At 36.5% G+C, this 13,413-nt stretch overlaps 1 protein-coding gene across 1 annotated transcript in view; it reads left to right on the top strand.

The window, feature by feature from the left end:
• Nucleotides 1–3,676: 3,676 nt before the first annotated feature.
• The window catches only part of APC (APC regulator of WNT signaling pathway), a 78,970-nt gene continuing 69,233 nt past the window's right edge, over nucleotides 3,677–13,413 (top strand). Inside the window, exons 1-2 of the mRNA XM_063295331.1 lie at nucleotides 3,677–4,052; nucleotides 5,778–5,824. The gene's annotated coding sequence lies outside the window, so the exon portion shown is untranslated. The remainder of the gene's footprint in view (nucleotides 4,053–5,777; nucleotides 5,825–13,413) is intronic.

Below are 13,413 nucleotides of genomic sequence, written 5' to 3'. Positions count from 1 at the left end.
GCAAGATGGATGGATGATATTCTAGAGGTGATGGACTCATTCCTGGGGGAGCTGGGGGTGTTGACGACCAACAGGAGGCTCTGGCATGGGCTGGTCCATGAGGTCACGAGGAGTCGGAAGCAACTGAATGAATAAACCACAACATGAAAAGTGCAACATTATAGCTATAAGTTTATGCATACTTATCTGGGAGTCTCATTTTATTCATTTAAATATAAATCAGATTATCTTCTAAATCAACATGAAAAGGGACTTCCAGTGGGGGATAGGCGTCTTGAGCTATGTCTCCTCAATCTCTATGGTAGACCAGTTAGCACGGACGGCTTTTCGGGTTCAGGCAGGTTTCCTTAGACCCTGGAAGTGTTCTCCAGATTAAGGAGAACCCCAGGAATTGCCCCATGTGTTCTCCAGATGGCTGGTCGCAGCCAGAAGGCCGCAAAACAGCGTTTTGTGATCAACTGGTGAGCAAGCAGTTGGGAGGCGGGGTTGCCAACTCTTCCTAAGCCATGCTGAAGCCAAAAACAGACTCTAAAGCTGCCCACCCCATTTCTAAAACACTATTTGTTTGTTGTTTATTTGTTATTAAGGAGAGGCTTTTTGCAACAAACAAATGTGAAACTTCTTGGTGATTTTCCTTATTTTTGGAATTTATTAATTTGGAAATTTGGCTTTTTTAATATTTAAATTGTATTGTTGGGATTTAAAGATTTCTCCCTGTTTGCTGTTATTTTTTAAAAGTTTTAAGGATTACAAAAGATTTACCTACTTTGCTGAATCTGCGGAGCTGAATTTTGATCTAGCTGCTTTCACTTTCCCCGTGAGAATGGCTTTTGTTTACTCTCGATTTCACGTTTATGAAATATTCCCTGTCTAAATGACTTGCCCTGCCTAATGCATGCTTGAGGGACTAGAGGGCGCCATAATGTCCTGTGGAAGGACATGGAGGATATCAAAAACTATCTTTAATGAACTATATCTCAATGTTATCCATGTCCTGGTACATCTTTCAGAACATGTGGAATCTAAAGTTTACCAACAAACTGAAGATGACAAGGGTGAAAATTATTTTGAGAATAATGTTCCTGCCTTAAAGAAGAAAATGAGGATTAATGTTTTAAAGCCAAAAAGTGAAGTGAGGAAAATTGTCTTCTGGAATGTTAACCCTAATTTTGAAAAAGGAAAAGCGTAAAGGGACTGGAAATGGCTGCATTCCTGGAACATCAAGACCAAAGGCAAGATCTAAGCTTCAAGGGAGGGAAGGTTTCTGAAGATGATTTGGATTTTACAAGGCAGGTTGCTTAACTTGAGACTTGTAAGGAGAAAGCCCAGTTTATAATACTGAAGTACATCAATTTTGAAGTGGGGTAATTGTTTGATTGTGTATATTAGGATGGTCTTTTAAAGATGTTTTTGTTTTTTGGGATAATGAATTTATTTTAGATTAAAGGAAATTAATAAGATTATCATTTAAATATGTAATGGTAATAAGATATAATGTTCAACTGTGAATGCTTTGGTTAACTGTATAAGGATGTTTATTAGGAATTTTTTTTAAGGGTTTTGATGGATGCTTTTGCTCTTTTTTAAAAGAATATGAATCATATCTAGATAGGTTTTATCCCTTTTTTGTTATTTTAGCAGGTAGAGAAGAGTAAAATTGTAGTGAAGAAAGATAATATTTGATTATTTATTAGGAGAAAAGTTATGTTGTGAAAGGTTTTCTTATATTCTTTTAAGAAGGAAAAATTGTTTTAGAGGAAAATGTTATATTGAAAATGGATATGTTTTATAGAAATGTTTATTTTAGTTGGTATTAGAGTAAGAGATTGATAAAGAGTTAGGTTTGTCTTTGCTGTAGAAGTCGAAAGTCACTATGGAGTAGTTTTCTTTGTACTTTCACACTTTTTAATTTTTTTCTTGTAGTATTCTTTATTTCATTCTTTGTAGCTTTTATGTATTTGTTGATAAAATTTAATAAAGTTCTATTAAAAAATAAATCAACATAGAAAGGTATGAATACATTATATTGTAAAAGTGGTAATAGTGTCATCTCTGGATAACTGACAAGGATGAAAAAATATTTACAAACAATCCTATGCATGTTGACTTATGCATAGGCTTAGGTAAAATGTAAAGTACTTTACTGCCAAGTTAATTTACAAGAGACTTCAGCCTTAATGAAGGAATGCCAGAAGAACTGCCAAAATATATATCTGCTCAATATTTCCTGCAAGTATTCCATTAAAACTGTTTCTTGGAATGTGTTTCAATTTATCTTATTTCTTAAGTAATGCATTGGGCCTGTTTAGAATGTTTTGATTTTTTAAAAAATATATTTTTGGATTGACGAAACAGATCAATTAAGTACAGATTGTCTCTTCTAACTATGCATGACAAACTAACTTTTAACAACTCCAGAATTGCAGCAATTTTCTCTTCCAAAATTACTGAACTTAGCAGAGTTTTCACACATTTCACCGCCCAAATTTCTAGATATTTCACACAAAAATAGTTTTTATTCTTAAACATGATTATGTGCCATCAAGTTGGTATATACGAAGCTAATAAGTGAAAAACAGAAAGTGACACATTTAAGACCCTTTTCTTTTGCTCAGATCCTTAACAGAATCTATATTTGATCCAACAGCTAGATCTGTACACTGTACAGTATTAAGCCATAATGAAATTTGTTCAAGTTTGCCTTAGCTTGTTATGTAAATCCAGCATTGTAGTTTGATTTATGGTTTTGTACAACGTACGATCCAGCCATTGGGCTTATTCAACAAACCATAACTCAGTACAATATATGAATCAGATCATGATGTATGCACCACTAAATCCTTTTCTTCTATTTACTATGTCACTACCAATGAGCAAACAACACATTCATTTTTAAACAAAGGCAAAATACTAGTCCCTAGTATCATAAACAGAGCTAGGGGAGGAAGTGGGAGTTTTAGATTCTTTAGTTGGATGATGGGAGTTACAACCCAACATATCTGGAATGTTGTTCCAGATGTTCACTGACCCTTCAAGAAAATACTTCTCTGTGGAATTAGTTATTTGCATTCTCATTTCAGACCAACTGCTTTATCTCTGTTAAGAACCCAAACTCACTTCAATCCTGTTTGCCCCCCACCCCGTAGTTTTAATACGGCTCCGTTCGAACAACACACTTGTCCATGCTTAATGAAACCAGGGTTTCATCAATCAACCTATTTTTTTCTGAATTCGCAACAGATCTATAGCGATTTAGTTCGCATAGAGAGCTAGCGTAAGACATGAATGACTAGCTTGTGACTCAGAGCGTGCTGAAAACACAGCTAACGGCTCAGCTTCTGCCACTCTTCCCACAGGATTTCTCAATCGTTAACTTCATAAACCTAAAAGCGAAGCCGATCGCGCTAACCTCGAACACCACTCCACACTTCCTTCCCGCAGCTTCACGGCAAGCAACAAATAGATCGAAGCTCCGCCTCTTTACTAGCGACGGGTGTTTCTGTCACACAGCAGGTGTGAGTAAGCGCAGGCGTACTCGGCTCTTTCTTTCCCATTCCGGTTAGCTCTACCAGAAGCAGCTCAAGCTCCGTTGGAGCCGGGATTTCTATGTATTGCGCATGCGTCCGAAATAGGCTCCCGAAGCAAGATGGCGTAGGAGAGGCTGCTGAGGGAGTTACAGTAAGGGAAGGAAGGGGGCGGTGACGGCAGCAGGTAGAACTGCGGGGAGGGCAAAGGACGGCGGAGGTCTGGTACCGATTGAAGCAAGGACCGTGCTGAGCAGTGAGGATTCCTCGAACACTGTACACCTCGGGAATGCGGGGTCAAGGTGGCGGGACGAGAGGTACTATTTCCCCTCTTGCCCGCTGTCGCCCCCGCTTGTAAGCAGTGTCCTCGAGGGCCTGCCCGGCGCCCCGGATGTGTGGGCGGTCATCTCCTGGTTCCTTGGTGGGGCCGAGTCCCCCGAGCACCGGCCGCGACGGAGGCGGCGGCAGAGTTCGGGGAGCTGCGGTGGCTGCGGCGCTGTTGGGTGTGGAGCGCGACAAGGTGGGCAGGTGAGTATGTGCTCTCGGCGGAGTCCTTCTCTAGGCGGGCACGCGTCTTCTCCCCGGTCACGGCGGCTGCAATGAAGAACGCTGCCTGCCTGCCTGGCCTTTTTTTTTTTTGTCTCTTAGCCTTGGCTGCAGACTGTCTTGGTGTATTGACTTGCCAACCAAAGCGATCCTGCCTTTTAAGGGGCGTTCCGTCTTTCAGAGCCTCCCACTTTTACGGGATCGCAGACATTATCGCCCCATTGTCTGGCTGGCTTCTGGAAATCCAAGTATGGCAATCCTGCGCGAATCGGAGACAGGGCTTGACGATCTTGGTAAATACGATGTGCTGCTTAAAATGCTGGAGTTTGATAACTGTCAAGGGCCTGTTGGCTTAAGCTTTTCTAAAAAGTTGGGAGGTTGGGGTCCATTGCGGCTTGGTAAGAAGCTCGTTTCATGTTTGGGGGCTTCCCCTAAGCTTTTACTTGGCCACTGTGGAAACAGGATGCTGGATCAGATAGGCTTTTGTTCCCTTCCAGGATTCTTAAGGCTTTTTTATACTGTACAGGGAAGGTAGATAGGGATTTTTAGGAAAAAGGCTCAGAGTAATTTGGATAGTATGGGTGAGTTGCAGATTGTGGAGTGTAACTAACAGGTGAATTACAGGTGTACACAAAGCAACATTAATTAATGAATCTTTTTGTCAAAAAATCTAGAAGTCTTATCAGTACATTTTGAGGTGTGGAATAGTCTTAATGTCTGCATTGTGTGTCTTGACTTGCTACAGTCAGTAGTACTTTTAATATTTACTGAAGTAGGATTTCTACTCTCAGTAACATTCTCCTGGCTCTTAAACTTTACTCTTACTGTTATTCTCAACTCACATGGCGGTGATTCCCCTTACCCTTTTCAGTCCATACATAAGTTTAATGAAGTAGCAATTTTGATCTGGGTCCCAGCCATTTTAAATACTATAGCTCCTAGATGGAACTGCCAAAAACATAACATAGCATAACATAACGTAACAAAAAAAGCTTCCTGGGGACCTGTAGTGTTTGCCTAATGTGAAGATTACTAAATTGCTCCAAGAGGATGCACACCAATCTGTTATTTTCTTGGTACCTTCTGGTACTGGTGTGTACAGTGCACTTTTCAAGCAGTTGAAATGATATTTGTGGGAACACTATAATTCACTAGTAGAGCATGCATAGTTTTTATTCCAAAGGTCCCAGGTTCTATTTTTAGCATCTTCAGTTAAAATGGGAATATTTCATGTTTGAAACTTACAGAACTAGTACCAGACAAAATGAACTGTATTTGGCTGGTATAGGGTAGTTTCATGGATCTCTTCATGATAAGCAGCTTTATAAAGCTCACATGATGTGGCCAATAAAAAGAAAGCATTTTTCAGATAATGGCAGAAAAGATAATACATTTTTTGAATACATTGTCAGGAGCTGGGAAAAATAACAATGGTTACTAGTTACTTTAACCTTGAGTTTTTATCTTTATAGAATTATTAGTATTGTAAAGGAACCGAGCTAACAAATATGCAATGTACACATCAATGTTATATTTAGCTGATGGGAAGGTAATGAGGTGAGCTGGATTTTGTTAAATCAGTATATTGATTCACTGATCACTGAGCATCAGTGTTAGAAATATTCAGATTTTTCAAGTTTTTATGATTTTATTGAAGCAAGGTTTATGTTGCTTTTAATCCTTCCATTATATATTTTACCTACTTAGATATCACATTGTATGGAGGCAGAGGGAATCTGACTTTTATTCTTCAGGTAAGTGAATCTTTATTGCAGTATATTTTGGGAGGGGTATGTTTGTGAATGTTTCTTTCCATGAGTTATTCAGTGGTGACATCTGTTGCTTGAACTACTTTTACTCTTATATGGTACTTGCTTTGATGAGATTAGTGGTAAGTACTATTAAATCTGTAAATAATATGTTGCTCTTGTGTGTAGAGTTACCATTAATATGAAAGGTGTTGGAGATTTATAATTCCCTATGGTACCTCCAAGCAATCACTATGCCACTTGGATGCAACTACTAGCATGCTTTCTCAGAACTGAACCAGAGTTAAAAATCTGTTCAACTATGGTAAGATTTGTGTGATACAATGAGTATTTTGTGTCTGGAAGATAGAACTAGTGATTACTTCTTTAACAAGTTTTTTGTAGGGTGAATTATAAAGGTTTTATGGTGCTTCACTGTTCTAATGTTATGCCAAATACTTTTGAATAACCTGAGACAGAGAAAAATTATCTCCATATGATCTTTTCCATATTCTGTCTCCATCTTTGAGGAAGCATTCCATATTTAACTATAACATCTTAGATCAGTTTTTATCTAGATCTTTCCAGCTGTGAAAAGCTTTCTTTGCCATCAGCAGCAGTTTCCAGATTGTATATAAGGAGTTTCCTGAAAGTATCTGTAACTGGAATAACTTTGAAATTCTACATGGCAGGCTACATGTACATACAGAAGTGTCTTTTTACAAGAGAGGGTAATGTGTGCACAACCCTTATAGACTGACATTAGAAAGCCCATTTTAATAGTAGCTTTTCTTTAAAATAAAATAGCCTGTTTTCTTTAAAACTAAAATTGCTCATACCTAATCTATATTTGATCATAGTGTCATTAAAAAATATAACTACAGGTATTGGTAGCACTAATGACCAAGTAGCAACAGTAAGAACAGACCATGGAACAACAGACTGGTTTAAGATTGGGAAAGGAGTACGGCAGGGTTGTATACTCTCACCCTACCTATTCAACTTGTACACAGAACACATCATGCGGCATGCTGGGCTTGAGGAATCCAAGGCTGGAGTTAAAATCGCTGGAAGGAACATTAACAATCCCAGATATGCAGATGATACCACTTTGATGGCTGAAAGCAAACTGAGGAGCCTTATGATGAAGGTGAAAGAAGAAAGTGCAAAAGCTGGCTTGCAGCTCAACCTCAAAAAAACCAAGATTATGGCAACCAGCTTGATTGATAACTAGTAAATAGAGGGAGAAAATGTAGAGGCAGTGAAAGGTATTTGTATTTCTAGGTGCAAAGATTACTGCAGATGCTGACTGCAGTCAGGAAATCAGAAGATGTTTAATCCTTGGGAGAAGAGCAATGACAAATCTCGATAAAATAGTTAAGAGCAGAGACATCACACTGACAACAAAGGTCCACATAGTTAAAGCAATGGTATTCCCCGTAGTAACATATGGCTGCGAGAGCTGGACCATAAGGAAGGCTGAGAGAAGGAAGATAGATGCTTTGGAACTGTGGTGTTGGAGGAAAATCCTGAGAGTGCCTTGGACTGCCAGAAGATCAAACCAGTCCATCCTCCAGGAAATAAAGCCAGACTGCTCACTTGAGAGAATCATATTAAAGGCAAAACGGAAGTACTTTGGCCACATAATGAGAAGTCAGGACACCCTGGAGAAGATGCTGATGCTAGGGAGAGTGGAGGGCAAAAGGAAGAGGGGCTGACCAAGGGCAAGGTGGATGGATGATATTCTAGAGGTGACAGACTCATCCCTGGGGGAGCTGGGGGTGTTGACGACTGACAGGAAGCTCTGGTGTGGGCTGGTCCATGAAGTCACGAAGAGTCGGAAGCGGCTGAACGAATAAACAACAAAATTGGTAGCACATGGTGTTCCCTGTCTTCCTATTTGTGAATAAATGTCCCCCTCTGGGACTTCATCATCATATATCAATCATTATATAAATGATTGCAAAATCTTATAAGGTATTTCTTGCAGCCAAATCTTGAAAAATATATTGAATCATATAAAGAAAATATTAACCTTCCATTTTATAATAAGGCTTTACTAAGTGACTTGACTCAATTCTAACAACTCAAAACATTTATGAAAGAAGATCATAAGGTCTTTTAGCATCTGTTTCCTCTTGATGTCATGCTTCTGTTTCCCTTCACTTCATTTCAAAAAGCTCAGTCCGAGAGAATAGCTTCTTAACTGCTAGAAGAATAACCATAATGTGAAGTTTCTGGAAATGTAACTGTATTCTCAGCTTTCCAAAGTTGAACTGGCAATAATGGGAAACAAAATTTGCAGAGATGTAAAGTTAAAAAAGATGGGAAAGAGATCATGCAAAGTTTATAGTAAGTTGTCGAGAGAGAAGATTTGGAGATTTAGCAAAAGTAGACAGTTGATGTTTCTACATTTTTTGGTATTTTGTGTTTGAAAATTGGACATCTTGGTGTTCTGTCACAGCTTGTGATAGTTCTTAAAGACATTTTCTCCAGTCCCATGTACATATAGGTAACATGCAGAAGATTCAGTCACAGATTATAAAATAAGGACTTGCTTATCAGATTTTATCATGACTTTGCTTTGTGTTGAGGGATATAGTTTTGTTTGCATTTGTCTAAAGCCATATCTTGATCCATACCCACTTCTGGGTGCTTTTAGTGATTGTTACAGTTTGGATTTGTAAGGAGCCTTCAGAGAGATATCTAAAAGATATATAGAAATTAGCTGAAAGCATCTTGTGGTTTCCATAGCACTTCAGCCTGCTAATGTAATGCAGCTTTTCTGAAGTTGCTGATCTGAAATGTCTGTGTGACTTGTTCAGTCATTCATTTGCTTCTGACACTTTGTTACCTGAAATATTTATTTATTTTCTATCCCGACTTTATTATTTTTTATAAATAACTCAAGGCGGCGAACATACCTAATACTCCTTCCTTCTCCTGTTTTCCCCACAACAACAACCCTGTGAGGTGAGTTGGGCTGAGAGAGAGTGACTGGCCCAAGGTCACACAGCTGGCTTTCATGCCTAAGGCGGGACTAGAACTCTCAGTCTCCTAGTTTCTAGTAGAAATGCTTATTGAGCTCCTGCAGAACTTTGTGCTACATTTATCCTGCTTCAATTCCGTTTTTACCTCTGATACGAATTTTCTAGTATTCCTTCTTCCTTTCCTCCTCTACATCCTTCATTTTCTGCTTTCATAAATTTCCTCTGTCATCATCCAATTGGAAGTAATGGTGCCTGTTGTATTCATGGACTCAGCATTTCACTCTTCTGTTCAAGAGTGTTGGTTGGTCTTACAGGTCTTCAGTATGATTTCAGTCTTGAGTGTAATAAAATTGTTACTAATTACGCATTTCCCGTGTCCCTGCTTTTAAAGAAATACATGAAAGTAGTATAGTTTACTATTGGTGAGAATAAAAGTGGAGAACTAACCCATCCTATGGAGAAGTTTTGGGAATCTGTAAGCTGCATCCAGGTGATGGGATAGGAAATTAAATTTCTCTGAGCATCTTCCATTTGTTTACTTTGCATTGAAACCATCAAAATGTGGGCAGGTTACCATGTACAATAAGAGCAGAGTTGAATCTGTTTAAAGACCTATCTGATCCAGCAAATTGTAGCTAAATAGATACCAGGGGAACTACATGTCCACTAGCTTTCTGCTGATCTTGTTTTTGGTATCAGTAGGTCTGCTATAAATGCATTATTGACAGTAATATAAATATGATTAATAGTTCTTTATAGCTTAATTTAATTTAATTCCCTTTAACTTAAAGCGGTTAAACTTAATGATTTTTAAATGAATTTATTATTGAAGTATTGAAATACAAGGAATATAAAAAAGGAAATATTGGAATGCAAAGAAAATGGAAAAAAGAAAAAAAAAGCAAGATGGTACAAAAAACCCTACTACATTTAAATTAAAAAAGAAAAAGAAAGCCATAGTGAAAAAAGAAAAAGTGGATTACATTCTCCCTTTCCTTTCCATTTATATCAAACATTTCTATTTAAATCTTAAACACCATATTCCAGATATTTAAATCTGCCTGGCTCTGTGATATACTATATGTAAAGGAGCCATTCTTGTTTGAACTTAGTTAAACTTCTGTTAGGGATACATACTGTCAAATTTGCCCTATGGCAGTATATTCTCCAATTTTAATCTCTTAGTTTGGTATCATAGGCACTGTGTCCCTTTTCCAACGTTGTGCCAGGTTTATTCTTGCTGTGGTCAACATGTATCTTAATAAATTGTAATGTTTTTCATTTATGTTTTCTGGGATTATGCCTAGTAAAAACATCTGTGGTTTCAGTTCAAGTTTTATTTTTAATTTTTTCTGGATTTTTAATGTATTTCCAGTACTTTTGAGAGGTTTTCTTGCATGACCACCACATGTGGTAAAATGTTCCTTTTTTTGTTATGGCATTTCTGACATTTATTGTTATATACATTATCAATATTGGCAATCATAGAGTTATATGCCACCTGTAGAACATGATATATCAGTTTTCCCTTAACTTGTAGCTTGGAGTAAATTTTATTGATCTTTTCCATAGTTCTTTCCATTGGTCCACTGTAATTATTTCTCTCAAACTTTGCATTCATTTTGTCATACAGTTTTTAATTTATTCTGCCTGGGTGTCATATTTTCAGCAACAGTTTATAAAACTGTCCTAGTAACTGATCTTGGTTTTGTATAAGCATTTCAGATTCTGTCATCTTTCTCAAAGTTCTTCCTTCTTTTTTGAGATTGCATTTTATTTTTACAGTTATTTATAAATGTATTAACTATGGTAAATTCCATCCTTCATTGTGCAGTTCCTGTTGTATCTTTAATCTATTCTCTGAATTATGATATATCATATTGGCATATGTAATTAAGTCTTTTTTATCATAATTAGAAGTCCTTAGAATAAAAAGCACTACCTGTCAAGTCCATTAACTAGTTCTGCTTCTTCTATTATTGATATTCTACTGTTTAGAGATATTACCCATTCTATTATCCATGATAGGCAGCTTGGTCTGTAGTATAATTCCTTTCCTAATCCCAATGTGGAAGTTGCATTTTTCACAAACACTACATACTGATGTTTTCATTACATTATTTACCACCATCATAAATCCTTTTCCTGCTCCGTCACTGCTAACTCAAGTCTCCATCAATATATATGTTATTAATTTGGGGGGGGGTTGCTCCACTTTGTATTAATTACTTGTTTACATTTAATTCTTTTGCTACTTGAAGCCAATCCTCCATTTGGAAAGTTCTTCTTAGAGCTATTCTATTTTATTTTAACTTTTATGTTGTCCAAAGCCATGATCACTTTGTTGCTCACCGCTAATTAGATCACTTAGAAACATGAAGAAAGCATGGGTTTCAGTGCCTATTCTTGGAGTACCCTCTATGTATTCTTTAACCAGTTACCAGTCTCTAATAGAAACTTTCTTCTTACCCTATGATAGCCATCTGTGCTCAAGAACTTGAAATAATATAGAAAATATTCCAGATCACCCTAATTATTTTTCAAATAATTATAAATGGTTAATGACACAGGGCTTATGTTAACAGAAGCCATATGCAGTCTTCTTAAGCAAGACTTGCTGCCTGTGTATTTGACAATTTTATATTTAAGAGTTGCATTTTTTTGTGGTGGTTGTAATCCTTTTACAACAAATTAAAAATATGGTAGGAGGTATCTATAGAATTACACAACTGTATCTGGCTTTATGGTGGCTGAAAGTGACATGTGAGTTACCTCCAGTAGCACCACTGTCTTCCCTTCACCTACAATAGCATGTAATGAGGTAGCCATTACGAGCATTGCTGTTCCGATGTAGCATTTTGCATAGATTCTCAGCTACAGTATAGTGAAAGTCACATTGCAGTGTTGAACCAGTGTATCAATCAGTTTTGTTCAAGAATTTTGAGGGCACTTGGGTGCAGTTTCAATTCATAATTCTTTTGGAATAGATCGAGTATGAAAATCAGGAATTTTCTTATGCTGCCTCTGAACTTTGTGACTGCTCTGTGAACAATAAATTGTAACACTATTACAGTTCAAACCAAGGAACAGGCATGGCATTTTTTCTTTAATAGGGAAAGTCAGCAAATTAAGATTTAAAAAGTATAAAATTTCTTTATATTAATAGTATTCTTTGGTTTTATTTTACATGCTAAAAACTGGCTTTCTGCTACTTATGTGCCTCTGCAATATTGAATTAATGTGGAGTTGTGTATTTCACAAACGTTTGGGTGCCAGCTCAAGTGACAGCTCACTAATTAGATGTCATTGTTAGACCTTGAGAACTGGACTTGGCTCAGGAAGCTTTTTCCAAAAATGTTTCAAGTGTAATGCATTTAAAAGAGTAAATTGAATGGGAAAAGAGTTCTCGTCATCCTCTTTAAGCAATGAGTTTGTGTACTTCTCTGTTAGCATGAAAAAGTAGGTCTTTATGCTATTCTTATTTCTATTGAGGAACAAAATGTCTTGACTTCAGCTGTTGAAATAGCTTGCTTCAGAAAAGTCTTTGGTAGTACTACATTAAATTAGTAATTGTAAAAAGATTAAAATTAGGTTTATTTTTATAGTATTAATTGGAGTAGAATATATAACATGGCTTTAAATATATTTTTTTATTTTTATAAATATATCTTTCTATATGTAAAACTCTATTATATTATCTAAGTATATCCAATGTGAAAAAGAACAAACAGGAAGGAAATATGCTATCAGTTAGTACTGTATGTAAAATATAGCTGGCCCTTGAAAAGTTAATTAAAGGCAGTAAATATTAGGCTGAAGACTGATTTCTAACATCACTCGACCTTCATTTCTGCAACTCTCCCAGTTTTTCATAACTATTCTTTCACAATGATAACCAGTATTTCCTCAGATATTTATGTACAGAATCTCTTTATCTTCATATTGAAGTAGGACTGTCATATCATTCCATATAGAAAGATATGCAATTATTGATGCAGCGCTATAGCTTTTCCCAGTCATTTCTACTATTTGTGCATAAATTAATTTTATCATGTTTACATTCCCAGCTCCTATCTCCCCAATTTCCACATTGTTGATGTAATATATGTGGTGTCAAATAGCCTTGACAAAATATTTTATGTTAGTGGGTTTTTTTCACATTGGTGCTGGGTGAATGTACTGGACCTTGCAAGAATATTTGTATGCCATTCCTGTTGCAAAATATAATGGCTAATTATGTTACTTTGGCAAGTTTGAAAACATCATTGTCTCTGATTAAAATTTTCTGATAACAAGCTTTTCCATTTTCCATATTCATAAATTAATTTCTTGTAAGTAGTTAGAATTTAAAATATTATTTCAGATGTTAGAATTTATAATGGCACTTAATTAGTTAAATTGTAGCTAGACAAGGTTCCCTCCTAATTTGAGTTTGATTACAAATAAGGAAGGATGAATCTGAGTTGTTACCACAAATACAAATCAATGTATATCTTATATAATTCATTTTCAGACTACACCAGTTAATATAAAATTATTTTTGTAAATAACTGACAAACACAAGAGACCTTTTTCATATTTTTGTTCCCTTTACTTTTCATACAA

The sequence above is a fragment of the Candoia aspera genome, chromosome 2 (genome assembly GCF_035149785.1).
Source record: "Candoia aspera isolate rCanAsp1 chromosome 2, rCanAsp1.hap2, whole genome shotgun sequence".
Classification (NCBI taxonomy): Eukaryota; Metazoa; Chordata; class Lepidosauria; order Squamata; family Boidae; genus Candoia; species Candoia aspera.
Note: the sequence above shows the minus strand (reverse complement) of the source record. Positions and strands in the feature narration are given on the sequence as shown.